The sequence below is a fragment of the Lepisosteus oculatus genome, unplaced genomic scaffold, assembly GCF_040954835.1.
Source record: "Lepisosteus oculatus isolate fLepOcu1 unplaced genomic scaffold, fLepOcu1.hap2 HAP2_SCAFFOLD_63, whole genome shotgun sequence".
Lineage (NCBI taxonomy): Eukaryota > Metazoa > Chordata > Actinopteri > Semionotiformes > Lepisosteidae > Lepisosteus > Lepisosteus oculatus.
This window is the reverse complement of record NW_027168182.1, coordinates 504,268-525,000: the sequence shown is the minus strand read 5'-3', so window position 1 is coordinate 525,000 and position 20,733 is coordinate 504,268. Positions and strand designations below refer to the sequence as shown.

At 44.6% G+C, this 20,733-nt stretch overlaps 5 non-coding genes across 5 annotated transcripts; 2 read left to right on the top strand and 3 right to left on the bottom strand.

Annotated features, from left to right (window-relative positions):
* Window positions 1–6,259: 6,259 nt before the first annotated feature.
* On the bottom strand, window positions 6,260–6,401 carry LOC138232396 (U4 spliceosomal RNA). Its single transcript, XR_011187127.1, has one exon. It is a non-coding gene; the product is annotated as a U4 spliceosomal RNA (small nuclear RNA).
* A 1,329-nt stretch (window positions 6,402–7,730) lies between these two features.
* Window positions 7,731–7,872, bottom strand: LOC138232336 (U4 spliceosomal RNA). The gene has a single exon (XR_011187068.1). It is a non-coding gene; the product is annotated as a U4 spliceosomal RNA (small nuclear RNA).
* Window positions 7,873–8,102: 230 nt separating this feature from the next.
* On the bottom strand, window positions 8,103–8,219 carry LOC138232450 (U5 spliceosomal RNA). The gene has a single exon (XR_011187179.1). It is a non-coding gene; the product is annotated as a U5 spliceosomal RNA (small nuclear RNA).
* Window positions 8,220–9,516: 1,297 nt separating this feature from the next.
* trnar-ccu (transfer RNA arginine (anticodon CCU)) lies at window positions 9,517–9,589 on the top strand. Its single transcript has one exon. It is a non-coding gene; the product is annotated as a tRNA-Arg (tRNA).
* A 5,055-nt stretch (window positions 9,590–14,644) lies between these two features.
* On the top strand, window positions 14,645–14,717 carry trnar-ucg (transfer RNA arginine (anticodon UCG)). The gene has a single exon. It is a non-coding gene; the product is annotated as a tRNA-Arg (tRNA).
* Window positions 14,718–20,733: the final 6,016 nt, after the last annotated feature.

Here is a 20,733-nt window from a genome sequence, read left to right as displayed (position 1 = left end):
ATCGCGAGGCGCCGGCGGAAGCCTATTTCAAAGTCGTTCTCCGTTTCAAAAAAACATTTCCAAAATACAAGCCTTGCAGACAGACACGCCTCAGAGGACTTAAGGGTGGCTTCATGTCGGAATGATAAAGTCTCCCCGTCCGGACATGAAAATGCCACTTTGTTACACACAAAAAAAGAATCAACAACAGAGAAATGCCCACAAGCATTTGAAAAGCCGCACCACGTCGCACTTGAAATAGCTCTTACATTAGTGTTAGACGCAGGAATCGCCTTTTTATTTACGCTCTTACCAATGCGATGGAAAGCAAAACAAAGCAAAGCAGAGCAAAACAAAACGAACAAACGAAAACCCTCACGTCCCACACTTGCATATAAGGCCGTTACGTGCCCAAGCGGTATTGTACGTCATCCTAGCACTGCACCCCGGGGCGTACGGTATATGGGAACTAGCACACACCACAAATCGTCTCGAATCACTCCCTACAGCTGTAAGGCGCCTTGAAGCGTGCACCCCCAACATTCTTCTTTGCGCATCTGTGAAAGGTAAACTCTTGAGCAAACTCTGAACCAGCTCTAAGGAAACTAATCCGATTAGACGTTACTTTGACTCATCTTTTTACGCTCAGTGCTGGATTGCTCAAACTCCAGCTAGGGTTAGGGTTAGCATTCCCACGCTACTTAGACACTTTGTTTACGCTCAGTGCTGGATTTTGGGAACTTCAGGACGAGTGGGAATTTTCTCCTATCTGTCCATTCTGTTTTGTTTTGGAGACTCTTGGCTGCCTGTGTTGTTCAGTGCAGCCAGCGTGAAGGAAACATTTTCCAAAACTGTGTCAGCTCAAAAGTTGTAAGAAAACCTCTCCAGCTGCTTTAACTCTCTTCATTATTGTCATTTAATGTGACACTCGATGTATAACTGGAGCCTCACATATGCAAATGGTGAGGCTCCAGTTCGACACCACTTTACAGTAAATGACAAAAGCATGGCAGACTGTGCCGGACCGGCAGATAACTTCCGCTTATTTTTACCATATTAAACATTGGAAATCCAACCACTTGCATTTGTGACACTTGATTTTGGCTCCACCTAATACACTCTTAAAACTTCAAACACTTTTCTCTTCTCCCGCAACACTCTTGTCTGTCGGCACTATGTGGCAGCGTTGCATGACAACCCATCTCATCACGGAAAGGCACCTAACAGCTTTGGTAAGAGAGTAGAATTACCTGAAGAACTGCTTTCCATGGAAGCAGGACCAAGCGATGTAGCATTTTTATAGTACCAGGAAAGGAGAAGCAGCACTTCGCCTTTGCCGCACAGGCACAAGGCGACATGTGGCAGACGCCGTAGTCGGCAGGATTCGAACCTGAGCGGGGAGTCCCCATAGGATTTCAAGTCCATCGCCTTAACTACTCGGCCACGACTACAGCGAACTTACCGCCACCGCATTCCTCCTATAATCTAACACGGACTGCGAGGTGGCTGCGGAAACTTTTTTAAAGTCGCTCTCCGTTAAAAACAAAATACCTTTCGCAAGATACATGCCGGCAGACAGACACGCCTCAGAGGGTTTAAGGCTGGCTTCACGTTCAAATGATAAAGTCTCCCCGTCCGGATGTCAAAATGCAACTTTGGCAGACAGAAAAAACATCAACAAACCACAAATGTGGACAAGGATTTTACAAGCTGCACCACACTGCACTTTCCAAAGCATTTACATTCCTGTTAGACGCAGGAATTGCCTTTGATTTGCGCGCTTACGAACGCCATGGAAAACGAAACAAAACTAAAGCCCTCAGCTCCTACACTTGATTATAATGCCGTTACGTGTCGAAGCAGGAATTTACGTCATCCTACCACTGCAACACGGGGAATAGAGGGAAATGAGCACACGCTACGTACGTCTCAATCACGCCCTAGAGTCATAAGGCGCATTGAAGGGTGCACCCCCATCATTAATCGTTGCGCCTCTGTGAAAGGAAAGCTCTTGAGCAGTCTTTGAAACAGCTCGGATGAAACACTTGATTGCTTCCATGTGCATCTGGAGCCCATTTCTTATTTTCACTTCACGCCGCCCAAAGCAATTCTAAAACATGAGATTCGCGTTTGGGAATGCGCCCTGCCCTACGAATAAAACAGGTCTACGGGTCTGAAACCTCCTCCACGGAAAACAGTTCTGTTGCGCTTTTGATTAAAGGGAGATTCGCTGTTCTTACTTTTTGATGACATAACACCCAAAGGGGCTTCTTTGGAGCTGGATTCCAACCAGCATCCTAAAGTTTCTTGGCGGTATCCTTTACAGTCCTCTGTTCGGTCGACAAGGGACAGAAGGGGGCAGCTTTCCTCACACACACAGTGCAATGTACTGTAGTGTTCCCGTTCATTTAATTCGCAGTTCTGCATCAGACCTCTAACTCGTTTCCTTAGCTTGGATTTAAGCCATGAAGCAGGCTTCTAGTGTATAAACGTCTAGAGGAATCACAAACTAATTGAGAGGCCATCATCCCAGGGGGAACTGACAAAGTCTATCCCTAAAAACCTAGCGCAGTCTCTCGAGAGACTGTCAAAAATCGCTTTCTCCGTTTTCGTTGCAAGTAAGTGAAAACACAGTCTCAAACCAGAGCCACTTGGGAGCAGCGGCACGTAAATACTGTTACTGTCACTGCTCGATACTGACATTAGCCTACTATACCATGTTCAGCCACCGCTAGGAAATGTACGGCTCTAGTACCGGAGCAAACAACAGGAGGGCCAAAGGCGCACAGGCACACGTGTCAGACATGGAGAGCGACAAGGATGGGATTCAACCCCATGTGTGTGGAGCACAACGGATTAGCAGTCCATCGCCTTAACCACTCGGCCAACTCGTCAACGAAACTGGGCTGTCCTGACATGGGTTGGCGCACTCCAGTTGATCTTTTTCTTTTTTTTCCCTCATACTCGAGGGTCATTTTCCTGTTCCACATGCGATTTCAACATTTTCCTTGGGAGATGTCAAGCCAGCAAGCCACTGCTGTGGTTCAGTGGCCAGTGTGGAGTTCAGTGGCCCTGTTGTACACAGAAAGCACATTGAGCTCCTTGGACATGAAAAGTTCCAGATAAAAGCCATTTGTCATCCTTTCTCTTGGTGTCGATGTTGCTATTGTATGTAAAGGTGGCAACTTGCTCAGCGAGCAGGCGGAGCACACACCGAATGCAGATGTGTCTGAGTGGTGTGTCCAAGTGGCTGCAAAAGGACAGCACTCCTGGGGTGCTGTGGCTTAGTTGGTTAAAGCGCCTGTCTAGTAAACAGAAAATCCTGGGTCCGAATCCCAGCGGTGCCTTTTTTTGTTCTGTGTTCTCGAACAGAACTGGTCATTATGGACAACCGCATACGTCTAGACTTAATTAAATGCAAGTATTCATTTCCTGTCTTGAACGACTTGTTTTTCTTAAAATGGATGCAACTTGCAAAACATGAAATACAAACCTCGCTAATCAGCGCTCACGGCTGGCAAAAAAAAAAGAAGTCAGCAATGTTTTTTTCTTTAACCTTAAGCCTGCTAATGGAGAAGAAACTAGTCGCCACATCACATACATCCGTTTTAACGATAAGAAGGTAACAACTATCCTCACTCCAGAGTAAATCTCACGTTGAGGGCATATTTTTTCCACTTTACCATGAGTCGGGCTCAGCTGCAGAGAGGCGAGAGCAGAGCAATGAGGTCAGGGGGACAGGGGAGTCACACGCTGGCGGTTTGAACACGCGGAAGATCACTGAGGGATCCACAGTATGTGGACCCTCCATGCGCCATCATTCCACACTCCAGACTCTGAATCCTGCCATCCGAGTTAAGATCTCGGCGGAACCGGAGGCGCAGTTCTTTCTTAAAACGTAATCTGGTGAGCATTTCTAGAATCGTACTTGTATAGATGCAGCCTTTAATGTGTTGCTAGGTTAAAATTTATGACTTCTTGAACTTCAGTAGGCAACTGCCCTCTTGATTTCGGATTTAATTTCTTTATTACAGGGGCGCTTTTATGATGACAGAGTCATGTTCAGGTACTTTGCTTGATGGAGGAAGCTCATTTCGGACTCTGTGATCTGCTCACCTGGAAAGGTCTGCTGTACTACTACAAGAGAGAAGTAGAGTCTGGAGGAAGGGACAATTTTATGATGCTTTGGAAGGTAATGTTTTTTTTTTCTTTGAAATCGAAATTAATCAGAATATCAGTGCAAAAGACAAACTCTTGGTTTGGTTTAAAGAGATATGGTTTTAAAACAGACAAAATGTAGAAAACAGGTATTTCTCACTTTTGGAAAAGAATGGACCGGGGGTAATATTTTACTAGTTGCAGTGCTAAGCTCACTGGGTTACAGTCCTGCAGTGTCACACCAGGGCCAGTGGTGCAATGGATAATGTGTCTGACTATGGATTAGGAGTTTGGAGGTTTGACTCCTGCCTGGCGCTGGTTGTTTTTAAACACATCAGCCTACTCCCTAAGTAGCCTGTGCTACTTACTGCATTGCAATCGTACCCAGTAAGAGATTTCCTTCATGTAAATGAACTGCACCTGACAGCTTTAGAAAAACACCTGGGCTCAGTACGGTGCTGAGAGCTCAAGTTGTGTATAATGTAATAATTTAGGTAGAATATATTCTAATAATATAATGATCCAGTGTGCTGCACTACTTCACTGTTTCACTGCTCTATGCCTTCTGGAAATAAATCCTCAGACTACTTACTGCCCTGGGCATGTACCAATAAATTACAGGAGCACATCTATATATCACTGTGTTGAAGCAGGAGACACAATCACTGCAAACACATCCTAAATACAGTGTTCCAGCACCTTTGACCTCATCCAGAACGTATCATTTCTTGAAAGGAATTGCTGTCCGAATGCACATCTGAATCCCAAACAGAATCTCTAGTAAAATCCGATCATTTGTGAAACAGGTAAATGTCTTAGGGGCCCATTCCTCATTCTCAAGACACATGTATGCAGTACGTACACCATGCATTGAGCAATAGGGATTAAAGACACCACAGGTAAGGTTAGAAGACATTCTGACTATATTCTAAAATATTGGACTCATATTCTTATGATGGCAGACATGATGCTGTGTTTAAAACCGGGGTTAATGGACATTATATGACTGTCAATTCTGTTTTGTTTTGGAGACTCTTGGCTGCCTATGTGGTACAGTGCAGCGTGAAGAAAACATTTTCCAAAACTGTGTCAGCTCAAAAGTTGTAAGAAAATCTTTCCAGCTGCTTTAACTCTCTTCATTTTTGTCATTTAATTGTCTGTCGGCACTATGTAGCAGCGTTGCATGACAACCCATCTCACCACGGAAAGGAACCTAACAGCTTTTGTAAGAGAGGAGAAAAGGACCTGGCCCGTACGGGACTCGAACCCACAACCTTGGTGTTATTAGCTCTAACCAACTGAGCTAACCAGCCTCACGACAGCAATCCTCTCTGTGCTGCAAAAAATCGAACTCAGGGAATTTCTTTTGCCCTCCTTTGAATTGAAAGCCGTGTAATTCAGTGTACGGGCTTTCTCGTGCAGTTTTATAGTTCTTGTAACCCAAATCCTACACTGGCGTGAAGTGACCCCCCATTTCACAGCATTTTTCAGCTAATTTAAAATGTACCTAAAGGAGAAGCATTATTGAAGACCATCAATTACCAAGAGCTTTTGTCAAAGGTTTTGGTGGTCATTTTTAATGACCACAGACCGCTGTGACCTCGGTTTTACATCTCATCCAAGAGACAGCGCCCTTTTACAACACAGCGTCTCCGTCACTATGCTGGGGGATTGGGCCCCGCACAGACCTCAGGGTGAGCGCCCCCCCACCGGCACCATTAACACCGCTTCCAGCTGGAAACTTTGTTTTTCCCTGTAGCTCACCCTCATCCGGGTACTGACCTGGCTCACACCTGTTTTGCTTCAGTGGGTTTTCAGTTGCGAGTTGCAAGGGGATGCAAGTGATGGAGCCACTCGCTGCAAAAGCCACTGCTTTGGCTGGGAATCGAACCAGAGCTTCCCGCATGGGAAGCGAGAATTCTACCACTGAACCAACAATGCTCACTGCCCAGTCCTTCAAAAAAGACGTTTTTTTGGTGCTCTGTTAAAAAAGCGTCGACATTACCTCTTTCAAAAGGCTTCACTTTCCTAGTCACATTCCAAGGCTCATTGAACCCGGGCTGTTTCCTCCAGCGGTATAGTATTGCAGTTAGACAGCACGATGCCTGCAAGACTATGTCACGCTCTGACGAGACTGTCAAAAATTGCTTTCGCCGATTGTATTGCAAACCGGCGGAAGCGGGGTATTGGGAAAAGTTTTCAACTAGCAATAATCGCGCCTCAGCTAAACCTCACAGGCTACGATACTGCCAATGCGCAAAGCTGACGGTTGCCAGGCAACCGCGGGGATCCTATGGAAATCGTTATCAATCGTCTCATGGCATGTCGTTGCTGTAACGCTTCATATTTGTCATCTTCTTCTTCTAGCTTGAGGTTTTGAAGAATTTCATGACAGACAAGGGCTCCGTCGGGAACAAAGGGCGTTGTGAGATAACCGTTGCTTATTTTCAGCAGCAGAAATACAACCTTTAAATACAAGATGACAGAACAATAACGAAGGGCATGCCGGGAGGAACTCATACACTACAGAGGAAAGGGGGCGGGCACGTACAGTTCACATTCAAGCCACAAGTACTCTTCTCGGATGTTGCATAAACAAATCCTAACGTCCTGAAAGCATTGCAGCATGTTTGTGTCCCACTTCCCGTGGCTGCAGGACGACTGACACGAAGGGACAAACACAATCTGTGGCGTTTAGCGTGACATAGTCTTGCAGGCATCGTGCTGTCTCACTGCAATACTATACCGCTGGAGGAAACAGCCCGGGTTCGATGAGTCTTGGAATGTGACTAGGAAAGTGAAGCCTTTTGAAAGAGGTAAAGCACTGCACAACGGAACTGAGGGAGAATCTTACAGGGGATTCTGAGCGGTGTCTGCATACACGCAGTCCGATACGGGTGCTGAAAGCTTGAGCTACTCTCAATGTCATGCTGCCTTTCCTCGGAGTAACTCTGTTACATTGAAAGAATGCTTCTCGCAGGTTCAAAAAGGGACCCTTGTTAATTGGAGAAATCAATGATTTCGAATGAATTCTGTATGCGTTAAAAGACAGCTATACACAGAAAACATGCAGGACACTGCTCATGATGTTTCCCGAGCCGAAACACAGTGCGTTTTTCCATGCCATCTGACAAAGCCCGCCCACTGAAAACTGCAGCAGATCGTGTAAAGACGTTCAACTTTGTAACTACTGCACGCACAGGAAGCAGAATAAATTCCTCTTTTCAAACTGTCAAAGGTTTGCTTTGAGAACACTGCAGGACATCGCACAATCTCTTTTGAACGGGGACAAACGATTTCTTATGGGGCACAGTAAGTACAGACGTTTAAAAAGCTCCACTCATGCCGACGATGCAGCATGAAGAAGCGCAACCTAACGTTTGACAGACAAAAGCCGGGCGCCGCTACGAGCAATATGAAATCAAACTGACAGCACACGGCGTTTCGCGCTGACTCAAAAGTGATCTCGACAGACGCTGTTCTCTGCATAACGCTGAAAGAGCTAAAGAGCGTTTCTGTTGAGACGTAACAAGCTTGTTTCTTTCTACCATGATGTTACCATTACAAAATCTGTCTTTAAACACCTTGTTCAGTCTCTGACGAGACTGTCAAAAATTGCTTTCGCCGATTGTATTGCAAACCGGCGGAAGCGGGGTATTGGGAAAAGTTTTCAACTAGCAATAATCGTGCCTCGGCTAAACCTCACAGGCTACGATACTGCCACTGCACAAAGCTGACGGTTGCCAGGCAACCGCGGGGATCCTATGGAAATCGTTATCAATCGTCTCATGGCATGTCGTTGCTGTAACGCTTCATATTTGCGGCCGGACACTTCCCGCCTCCCAGAGGAAAGAGCGCCAATCAGACAGGCGGAGACCGAGGACTCGCAGAGCAGACGGCCACAGTCGCCGTAATAAGAGCGATTGTGAGCGATTTTGTTTTCTCTCTTTGACCAGCCCAGCTGCGCCCCACCCGAAGGCAGGGAAGCACAAAAATTGTATGGAACTCATTCATGCTCCTCTACTTGGAAATCTTTAGTAAAAGGCAAAAGATTTGTACGAGATGAAGAGAAACCAGAGTGCGTGGCTGGACAGCTGCAGGAGCCCAGGCCGCCTTCAAGGCCTCTGCCCTGCCGGTCGTGGTTGGCAATGCACCTGGCCTTACAAACGAGCCAGTGGGGCCCGTTCAGCTCCGGGCTCATCGCCTGCGGCTCTCGGCTTACCTGGCAGGGGAGATACCTTGATCAGCCTGTAGTTGGAGTAGTTGGATTGTTTTCTTGTTTTGTTTTGCGCGCTTACGAACGCCATGGAAAACGAAACAAAACTAAAGCCCTCAGCTCCTGCACTTGATTATAATCCCGTTACGTGTCGAAGCAGGAATTTACGTCATCCTACCACTGTAACACGGGGAATAGAGGGAAATGAGCACAAGCTACGAATTGTCTCAATCACTCCCTACAGTAGTAAGACGCCTGGAAGCGTGCACCCCCATCATTAATCTTTGCGCATCTGTGCAAGGTAAACTCTGGAGCAGTCTCTGAAACGGCTCAAAGGAAACACGTGATTGATTCCATGTGCATCTGGGGTTCATTTCTTATTTACATTTAATTCAAGGGAAAGGCTTGGGTCAGTTTCAGACGGCCTCCAACAGCGAGATTCAAGCGCCCCACCTTCAGCCCAATCTGCGCCGCCAGAACGCCAACGGCTCCTCTGGTCTCCGGGGTGCGGTTGTGACCCCGTAACCTAAAGTGTTGGTGGCAGACAAATGGAGACTAACAGGTGATGTCCTAGGACATGACTACATTGTGACACTCGGTGGGGATGGTGACCATTGCTTGGAAAACAGTGCGAGGCCCCTTTAGAAAAACATTTTGTTAACAGGCATTCTGCCTCAGCCTAAACACCTATAGCTTGCAAAGCGCATGCTATTAGACAGGCACCTCTGCAAGACCTTAAGAGTCTCTTAAACTAGTGATAGTAAGGTGTTCCCAATGGGCGATGTTTGGCTTTCAAATCATCTCTCTGTGGAAGCGCCGAGATGCAGCTGTTTAAGGCTTAGAAGCAGCTGACTGTTTCACTACCTAGCTGATTACTGTCAGTCAGGGAGCTCAGAGGTGAAAAGCCTGTCTGAGAGACAATTCGCCGTCAATCAGTTCAATATGTTCCGTACCAGCTCGGCGCACCTGAGATCATCTTGGTAGCCGTGTAGCTCAGATGAGTGAGAGCGTGTGTGTGTGTACCACCGTGATTGGATGCCGGTTCTTCTCAGGTCACAGTAAACCTTCTGCTGCCTAACTTTCCTAATTTTGGGGATCCCTTTGAAAAAGCAAAGGAAAAAAAAAACTGGCTCTTCATCAGCGTGATCGACCCAACCCAGTGTGCCCCAGTGGCCTAATGGATAAGGCACTGGCCTCCTAAGCCAGGGATTGTGGGTTCGAGTCCCATCTGGGGTGCTCCTGACCCTTTTTGAGTGTACAAATGTCCTTGTGATTTGTGAAGCTGCAACCCCACCTTACTCAGTGAGCGTCTCTGCTTTTCTCTCACATACAGTTGGGAGAAAAACTTTTGTAAACAGCACTTTGGAATGATGTGGATTTCTGCATGAATGGCTCCTAACATGTGATCTTATCTTTATCTAAGTCATAATAATTAATAAAGAGAGTCTGATTTAACAAACAACACACGCCCAACATTTGACATTGCTGTTTCTTTATTGACCAAATGGTTTAAACAATCAAGGTCATTGATGGAAAAAGTACGTGAACCCTTATATTAAGGAGCTAGTGGAACCTCCTTTATGACAAAAACCTCAACCCCCACTTTCTGTAGCGGCTGGTCAGACCTGAGCAGCGGTTAGGAGGTATTTTGGCCTATTCCTCTATGAAAAACTTTTTCAGTTCATGTATATTTTTGGGATGTCTTGCACTGAACGGCCTGCTTCAGATCACGCCACAGCACTTCAATGGGATTGGGGTCAGGACTCTTACTTGGCCATCCCAAAATACGGAATTTCTTCTGTTTCAGCCACTCTGTTGTTGATGTACTCCTTTGTTTTTGTCATGCTGCATGACCCAGCGTCTTTAGAGTTTTAGATCACAGGCAGACACCCTGACATTCTGCTGTAGAATTTCCTGATACATCTTGGAATTCATCGGTCCCTCGATGATTGCAAGCCGTACAGCCTCCGCTATGCTTCCCAGGTGGGATGAGGTTTTGGAGTTGGTATGCAGTGTTTTGTTATCTCCAAACATAACGCTGTGCACATTTACCAACAAGTTCAACTTTTGTCACATCTGTCCACAGAACATTGTTCCAGGAGTTGCTGTGGAACATCCATGTGGTCTTTAACAAACTTGAGAGGGGCAGTGGTGGTTTTTTTGGGGGGGAGAGCAGTGGTTTCCTCCATGGTGACCTCGCATGATCACCACTCCTGTTCAGATTTCTTCTTATGGTGGACTCATGAACACAGACGTAAGACAAAGTCAACCACCTGTTCGCTAGATCCCATCCCCACTCAGCTAGTCAAAGATTCCCTCGAAGGACTGGCAGGACCTATAATTAGTATGATGAATGCATCGCTTGCGTCAGGCGTTGTACCTGATCAATTTAAGGTAGCGGTTGTTAGACCGCTCCTTAAGAAGTCAAATTTGGATCCACAAGTTCTTAACAACTACAGGCCTGTCTCAAAGGTCCCATTTCAATCTAAAAGTCTTGGGAGAATAGTTGTTGCCCAACGTCAATCGTATCTGGATTCAAATAATATGCTTGAGAAATTTCATTCTGGTTTCTGAAACTGCATTAACAAGAGTCATAAATGATATTCTCTTAGCTACTGATGCGGGGAATGCAACAGTGCTTGTGCTTCTAGATCTTAGAGCTGCCTTTGACACGGTTGACCTCTCTGTTTTGTTACACAGGCTTGAGTTTGAGGTTGGCTTATCTGGAACCGTCCTTCAGTGGTTTACTTCACATTTTACTCATCGTTTTCATTATGTTCAAATATCTAATAATTGTACTGCTTCATCAATGTCACCAGTTCAATTTGGGGTACCAGAAGATCAGTGCTGGGACCAATATTGCTCTCTCTCTCTACATGCTGCTGCTAGGTAGGATAATATGAAAAAATAATATGAACTTTCATTCATATGCTGATGACACTGAAATAAACATTTTGTTTACACCAAACAACAACTCTTCTATTATCAGTTTAGTTAAATGCATTAAGGAAGGAAATACTTGGATGTGTGAAAACTTTTTGTTACTCAACTCTGAGAAAAATGAGGATCTGTTGATCGGAGGCAACAATACTGATAAGACTACTATAACTTCAGCACTTAACTCAGAGGATTTAAACATTTGCCTCAAAGAGACAGCACGTAACCTAGGCGGCATATTAGACACAAGGCTCTTAACAACTTGCATTGTTAAGTGCCTTGGGACAACCTTGTTGTGAAAGGCGCTATATAGAAATACATTGATTTGAATTGAATTGACAATGTAAAATGTTGTGTGTGTTGTTTGTTAAACAAGACTGTCTTTATTTATCAAAAAATAAAAGGAATTTGCTAGGAATGCAAACGTTAGGTTGCGCTTCTTCATGCTGCATCGTCGGCATGAGTGGAGCTTTTTAAACGTCTGTACTTACTGTGCCCCATAAGAAATCGTTTGTCCCCGTTCAAAAGAGATTGTGCGATGTCCTGCAGTGTTCTCAAAGCAAACCTTTGACAGTTTGAAAAGAGGAATTTATTCTGCTTCCTGTGTGTGCAGTAGTTACAAAGTTGAACGTCTTTACACGATTTGCTGCAGTTTTCAGTGGGCGGGCTTTGTCAGATGGCTTGGAAAAACGCACTGTGTTTCGGCTTGGGAAACATCATGAGAAGTGTCCTGCATGTTTTCTGTGTATAGCTGTCTTTTAACGCATACAGAATTCATTCGAAATCATTGATTTCTCCAATTAACAAGGGTCCCTTAAAGGATGAGTCAAAGTAACGTCTAATCGGATTAGTTTCCTTAGAGCTGGTTCAGAGTTTCCTCAAGAGTTTACCTTACACAGATGCGCAAAGAAGAATGTTGGGGGTGCACGCTTCAAGGTGCCTTACAGCTGTAGGGAGTGATTCGAGATGATTCGTGGCGTGTGCTCGTTCCCATATACCGTACGCCCCGGGGTGCAGTGCTAGGATGACGTACAATACCGCTTGGGCACATAACGGCGTTATATGCAAGTGCGGGACGTGAGGGTTTTCGTTTGTTCATTTTGTTTTGCTCTGCTTTGCTTTGTTTCATGGTCAAGAGGCGTAAGGTAAGTCGTAATCCAGGGAGAACACTGGTGGCAAACAGTCCAAGGTGAGAGGCGAGGTCCAAAGTCAAAAAGGCAGAAGGGGAGTCCAATATCCAGAATAAACGAGGTAATGGAAAAAACGCCAGGTAGAGCTCTCAAGGAGTAGACTCAATACCAGCGGGAAGCAGGTAAAGATGGTAAAAATAGCACTGCGTACCGCACGGTGGAGTGTGTGCAGGTGGGTTAACTCGTGCGGCGGCGTTTGTTAATAATCACCCGCTGCTGGTGCTGTTTAGATTGCTTAAGAGTTGGTCTTAACTGCCTGGCGGTCATGACAAGCTCCTCTTTAAGCTGTGGTTTAGTTTTGCATTCATGTGTTTCTAGAGCAGTTATTTATGGGGGTGGGTGGGTCTTTCACAGAGGCTCAGGACAAATCCCCTGCATGAAAGTCTACTGTGTGCGTTCAAACAGTCACAGGTCAAGAGCCAGGCAGGAGGACAATGGACAGAAGAAGCAACGAACTAAAAATAAAAGAACGAATATGAAAAAGCCACCATCTTTTTCTTTTTGACATTTTCCGACTTTCATGCAAGCCAGGACAAAGTTGCTCGTAGCTACTTGTGGATTCAAATACTCTATCGAGTGCTTTGATGAGTTTTTGCAATTTGATTGTCGTCCTGTCAGCCTGTTTCTGTTTTTCTTTTCAATCTAGTGATGGAAAGTAAGAGGGAAATGATGGAGCAATCAATAACTGCTCCGGAAAAATGGCAGAAAGAAATGGCCCGTCACTAAGGACATTTGTGAAGCAGAGGAGTGACATCACCACAAAGGCGACTTATTCTGCTGATCGTTTTGGTGAATAATGATTGAGGCGCGTTAAGAGAAAGGTAGCTGCGTCAGCATGCTTAGGCTGCAAAGGATAAAGCAAAGGTTTACTCCATGCTGAAAAGAGAAAAAAAGAAGCACAACGTTTCGGCTGTGGAGCCTTCTGCACCATCTTCTTTAGCGATGGTGATGATGTTTACATTGGAAAAACTGAGACATGCATACCAGAGGGGCTTGAACCACCAACCTTTCAGTTAACAGCCAAATGCACTAACCGATTGCTCCACAGAGACTGACGGACTTTTGTGCTCCCTACATTTGCAGGTTTATGGTCAAAGAAAACAATCATTTGCGCTTCTTGTAGCCAGCAATATTTTTTCACTGACAACCAAGAAATTGATTTCATCTTTCACAAAATGTATGGATTTCTTCAAAAACAAGTTATTCCAGAAAGGAAATGAATTCTTGCATTAAACTGAACAAAACTGTACATGTTTGTCTGAAATGATACATTTGGCACAACAAGACACGGAGAGAGGCACAGCTGGTATTCAGACCCAGGATCGCCTGCTTACTAGGCAGGCACTTTAAGCCACTAGGGAGCACCGCACTTTTACAGACACTTGGACACATCTGCGCTCGGTGTGCACTTAACATAATCTCTGAGCCCGTTGCCTCTTTCCCATTTAATAGCAGAACTGACGCCAAGAGAAATGATGAGAAATGGCATTTATCTGGCACTTCTCATGGAGCTCAATGCCCTTGACACCTCCCCAAGGCGACAGAGCTGCATTCTTTGGCGACAACATTTTTTCTTTTGTTTTATTTCTATACTTATTGATAGAAAAAAAAAACGATATGTCATGTACTGTAAGGGAAATGTCTCTTTTCATGGGGAAAGCTAGCACCAGCAAATGTTGTGTTTAGAAGAAGTGATTTAACATTTTTGACCTAACATACCGGAGCAACAGCTCACCCAGCAAGCCCTGCTTTACTTCTACAGGAGAGAAGTAGAGTCTGCAAGATGTTCAGCTGGGTAGCTATGTCAGCATGCCTCGGCTGCAAAGGAACAAGTAATAGGTTTATTGCATGCTGAAAAGAGAAGAACGGAAACACAGCGTTTCGGCCGTGAGGTCTTCTCACACCTGAAGAAGCCTCACACCTGTAAAAGGCAAGATGTGACAATTTCACGGTGTTTTGGAAGAAAACCTTTTTTCTTTGAATTCAAAATCAATCGGAATTTCAGCACGACACATCAACACTTTTTCTGTTTTAAGGAGATGATATTTTAAACCTGATAAAAATAGTAGGAAACAAGTTTCTTGCTGTGAAAATTTAGATGGGGAAGTGTACTACTGGTAGCAGTGTAGAGCTCTCTGTGGTGGAGTGCACGCGCATGTTCTATGGGCCAGTGGCGTAATGGATAACGCGTCTGACTTCGGATCAGAAGATTGCAGGTTCGAGTCCTGCCTGGCTCGTGAGGCTTTTAAACCTCTCAGGTTCCTCGGTAACAGGTTGCCGTCATGTATATGAACTATAGAAAAGCATTTGCCACAACCCGTAAATTAGCACGCAAGTGCGGGCTAGTTAACACAGAACTGTATGGAGATCATCTCCAGCTCCGAGCTCAATTGCAATGAAAAAACATGCAGAACAGAACTGGAGAGCAGCTGAATTTGTGCTCAGTAGGGTGGGGAGGACTCAGCATTGCTATTGTTCTAATTGGCATGAACTGCAGGGGATCTGAATCAGAACATGTCAGTTAGTTCGATCATTGCGTCAGTATGTAGGCCACGTTAATACAGAATTATTACTGTGTCTGTCTCGTCTTTGTATATAGCTGAATGTCCCTGACAATTTCATGTTAGTTTTTAAGAACGACATTGGTGCTAATATATACATATATAGCATATAAGGAACACGTAAAAGTTTAGTCCATGCTGAAAAGATAAGAAAACCGCCACAACGTTTCATCTTGGAATAAATCTTTACTTGTTGTTTTGCAGCCTACCCATTCTGACCTAACTCCTCCCTTGAAATTCCCTAACAGATAAGGGTACGTAACGGCTCATGCGATGCTCAGTTGCAATTTGTCCCAAAACAAACAAGAACAGCAGCTGAGGGTTTGAGTTTGAACATGCACTGTATTAAAGCAGCTTTTATTTCCATTGATAAATGCTAGATATTCCTACAGAGATTCTCCAGGTGAGTAAGCGATTCCTGTTTCTGTTTCTATTTCTGTTTCATATATATATACAGTATATATATATATGTTACATGTGTCTCTGCAATAGTATAAATGTGTTATACACTATCAGGGGCTGCTTTTTTGTGCACCTCATCTACAACAAGGGTTTTTTTTTCATTTATGTTTGTGGACCTTCACCATTTGAGGAAGTGAGTTAGATAAGAAAGTTACAGGTGTGGTGAGCAATGACTGACAAAGGCACGTACTGCGTATTCCTTACAGAAGTGTAAGCAATTTGTTCTAAAAAACACCGGCTAAAGTCCAACATCGTTAGCAATCTTATTACTTAAACAGAATTAACATCAATAAACTGTAAGGTGCTGGTACATGCGAGTAGATTTGATCTTCTATTAAACAAAAATGCAATTACAGCTCTAAAAAGGTCAACCTAGACTTCTGTAACAGATCTGTTCAGGTCATCGCTGTTTCTCTGACCTTGTGAGTCTTTGGAATTTTAAAAGTGTATTTTGCTTGCCTTTCATGTGGTCTGTGTACAAGTCACTGTGGCGTATGCGGTCCTACACAGCCTTGCTATAGACGTGACGAGCCTCCGCTATGTTGCAATGGAGAACAGGTTCAGTACGGAGCTGCCGAGAAAATTCAGCTGGAAAGCTCGTTGCAGAAAAGCATCGTTATCTGTGTCCAGCGGCAAAGCGTCCTTCGTGGGTGCTGAAGAATCGATTTCACAGGCTGCGGGTCCAGGCGATTTAGAGTGTTAAAGGTCCCAGCGAAAACGAAACGGCGCTGGTCCTTTTACACGCACGCACGCAACCAAATGCAAAGGACGCCGTAGTCGGCAGGATTTGAACCTGCGCGGGGAGACAAGTCCGTCACCTTAACCACTCGGCCACGACTACAGCAAGCGCCGCGGCCGCTGCCGCTGCCTTCTTGCTACAATCGAACAGGGAGTGCGAGGCGGCGGCGGCAGCGGAGGCAACTTTTTTCAAGTTCGCTCTCCGTTTAAGAAACCTTTTACGCCATACGTGCAAGCACACACACACACACCTCAGAGGACTTAAGGGTGGCTTCAAGTTGGAATGATAAAGTCTCCCCGTTCGGACATGAAAACAGAACGTTCTTAGACAGAAAGCAATCAACAACGGAGACATGTGGACGACGATTTTAGTCACTGCACTTTGAATAGCATTTTTACTCCAGTTACAGGAGATGCACCAATGGCCCTTGACCTACGCTCTTACCAATGCCTTGAACATTCAAACAAAACAGCCCTCAAGTCCTGCGGTTTAATATAACGCTGTTACGTGTCGAGGCAGTATTTGACTCCGTCCTACCGTTGAGACACGGGGCGTACAGATGCAGCTATTCAAAACAAGCGGGCGATACCACATTATTTTGCAGTGCGCTTTACGCAGTCTACCACGAGTTACCGTAAATTCTCCTATAAAACCGCAATTAAAATAATAGTATCCGGAATTTCTGCAAGGTGGAGCTAATAAAGCTAAACCTCTCATGTTTGAGCTGTCGCCATCAAAGTCTTTAACGAAGATATTACTAATAGTATTAATAATGAATGACCTTGGACAAGCTGTAAACTCAAAGTAGTGCCCTGGTCCACATTCTTTTTTTCATTGACCGTCTTTGTAAAAGTAACACCACAGCATTTCGCAATCACGCATTTGTTTCCAATCATGCAAAGTACAGTAATTTTTGAGAATCTCCGATTCACCATGCCTTTCACATGCTCATAAAAGAGATTGATTTAGGAACATAAACATATTACTGTATGCAAACTGTACTGTATACAGTATGTATATGTACATGTATATTTAATGTCTTTACTGTGCCCGTTTAAGCATTGAATATTTATATGGAATTTTACCACTGAAGGGAAATCTTAGCACCTGAGCATAAAAAGAATAGGAGCATACTGTAACACGTGTGAAGGCCATAAACAATATTAATTTTGGAACTTAAACATACAGTATATGGCTGGTCTCGGTACTTTAAAGAAAACATACACACCAGTATTCCATTTCTCCCTAAACATTTTAAGCATCGAAGTCTTTAACTAACGTGATACTGGAGTCAACAAGCTCCGGTACAAGAATTTGATTAAAAGGGAATATAATATGGAATCGCGTATTTAAAGAAATTAATAACGATATAATTATACTCATGTACCGCAACACAAGAATTGTTACATAATGTTTTGTAGGGCTTTTTCGACACTCTTTGTGTGACCTTGCTGGTGGTGCTGTGGGTTAGCTTCCTGACTCCCAAATCACATGTTGTGTGTTTGAATCCTGCTGGAGCTGTTACTTTTTTTTTTAATAAACATTTTTTTTAAAAAAATACAATGTTTCCCTGGCTCAGAGATTAAATAAAACTTCACTCGCACCAAACAAATTTATATTTCTAATTATCACAACATGATCAAATTTAAGTCATTTTAATAACAATGAATAGTCACCTAGGCGTTACAATATAAACATTTATATTGATTTAAAACCCATAAATAAAGCTGATACTGTTTAGACTTTTAATTATTTAAAACTGTATTACAGCAACACAATGCACAATGCAACGTAATAATAATAATAATAATCATAATAATCATAATCATAATAATAATTGCTTACATTTATATAGCACTTTTCTGGACACTCCACTCAAAGTGCTTTACAGGCAATGGGGACTCCCCACCAATGTGCAGCATCCACACATAAATCGCTATTTTTGTCTTCCGTGTAATAATGTTCACCTCTCTGTCCAGCAATTTAACAATAGTAATAATAATGAACTTTATTGTATATGGCGCCTTAAAAGCTGGCTCCTCAAAGCGCTTTACAGGATAAAAACAATAACAACAATACTGTTAGGCTGGGCAAACGATTTTTTAAAAAGAAATACAAAATGAGATATAATGATGTGTTCCGGCTTAGACATTAATGAAGAGCATAACACGTGGGTGGCCAGCGGGAGTGCTGGCTGTGACGGATTAAACCGGTTTCACAGGTATTTTCACAGTAGAAGGGGACCAGATTTCCAGCGAAAGACACCTTCCCCCCTACAAAACCAAGGAAGTACAGTACTTACTAGTTAAGAAAGCTAGGCTCCTCAACAAAATCGCTTTAACATGCTAATGCGTTGGTGTAACAGTCCGGGCGTGGCAAGCTTCTAATGTCAACCCGACTATGGCGAAAGGAACCCTTCTTTTATTGGAAGACAATGAACATATTCTAGTCCTAAATGAATTAATAGCAAACATGGTTTACATAAAATACATTTTTCCAAGAAAGTTTAGCCTTTGTCACTAATGAAACCACTAAATAAAGACATAAATAAAGAAATCCCCTGGTGCAACATTCACAGGTTAGACAGGAGGTTCAGCTGGACGCTGAGACTACTGCGCTGTGGACACACCTGATCCCAGATGCCGATTCCCTCTGCTGTGACCCAGGGAACCTGCAGTCAGGTAACATTATTTCTCACAACTACCAGGTAGTGAGTGAGACTGACCTGATTGTTCCTGCCTCAACGGCAGGGTTGCCAATACACCCAGTCCCCCAGAAGGGACAGGGAATGAAAGCCGAGCCGGTTTTCTTACAGCCACCAGCTCAGTTTGTCAGTCTGAGTCTGACCAACAGTGGTTCAGCACCAACCACTGGAGCTGGATGGGCAAGCCACCCGACTGTTAGTGCAGAACATGGAAAAGGGGGGTGTCAGAATCCCCGCCTGCACTGACATGGGCCTGGTGGGTGATGGTGAGTTCAAAGACAGTGAACTAGCTATCCCAGTGCTGGGGCAGCTCCCTGAACCCCTAGAGAGGGAAGGGGGGAGCGAGCAGGTGTCCTACACCCACGCCCAGCGAACGATTGTAAACATGCCGATAGAGGGATTCCTCAATCAGGAAGTGTGCAGGGTGGACCTGAACAGTGAGAATGGAGTAACAATCCCAGATCACTCAGGTGCTCCAGATGACCACTAAGCCAAGGGTCAGGCATGCTCCACCGCTGCACCACCCCCTGCAGGGTTCCTAGAGCACAGGCATGAACAAATCGAAAAAGCAGATGTCCTGGAAATGGAGGAGCAGCATCAGCAGCTGCGTCAGATCTCCTCAGATTTCCAGGATGTTGGTGCCCAAGATGCCACATGGCATACTGAGAAAGAGACCATGTACATGCTGCGCCAACTTAGAAAGGCAACAGTCACTCAGAAGGAGATGACTGGGATCAGCCACCCGAAAAGACTTTTGGGAGGACTGATTGCTGCCGCCACTGTTGTGTGTTTGCTATTTCTGATAGGTTTGCGTGGTACTGGCCCCAAGGAGGCCATAGTACAGCATGGTAACTTGACACTGTACGGTCTGGAACCAGACAACATAAGACCAAACTTGAGGTCGTGGATGCCTTCAGGTGCCACACTATTGAATTGGAGAGAAATCCAAGAAACAGTAAGCCCTCAGGAGGTACAGGTAGTTAGTTTGCTTTAATGGAACAAACCTCCAAACCACCCTGGCAGGTGCCCAACACAGGTCTCATGGTTCATCAGGGGGGCTGGGAACAGGAACCGGTGTTATTGTAACACTGCTGCTGGGAAGCTGGATTATGACTGACAATGTACTCTGAATGCTGTACTCTTACATCAAGATGTACTCCGGGTAGCACAAATGAGTCAAAGGTAGCATGTCAAAAGAAAGGAAGTTACTTCTTCCCCAAATATCTGCCTACAGAGGTATCAGATACTGACAGTGAACTTCCTGATTTGTAATGCCTAGACTGAGATGATGTCTCCTACCTGGAAGAGGTGTTAGTGGGGCCAGCAGGGGGCGCTCACCCTGTGGTCCATGTGGGTCCTAATGCCCCAGTATAGTGATGGGGACACTATACTGTAAACAGGTGCCGTCCTTCGGATGAGACGTAAAACCGAGGTCCTGACTCTCTGTGGTCATTAAAAATCCCAGGGCGCTTCTCGAAAAGAGTAGGGGTGTAACCCCGGTGTCCTGGCCAAATTTCCAATTGGCCCTTACCAATCATGGCCTCCTAATAATCCCCTTCTATGAATTGGCTACATTACTCTGCTCTCCTCCCCACTGATAGCTGATGTGTGGTGAGCGTTCTGGCGCACTATGGCTGCCGTCGCATCATCCAGGTGGATGCTGCACATTGGTGGTGGTGGAGGGGAGTCCCCATTACCTGTAAAGCGCTTTGAGTGGAGTGTCCAGAAAAGCGCTATATAAGTGTAAGCAATTATTATTATTAATTATTATTATTACCGTGTTTATA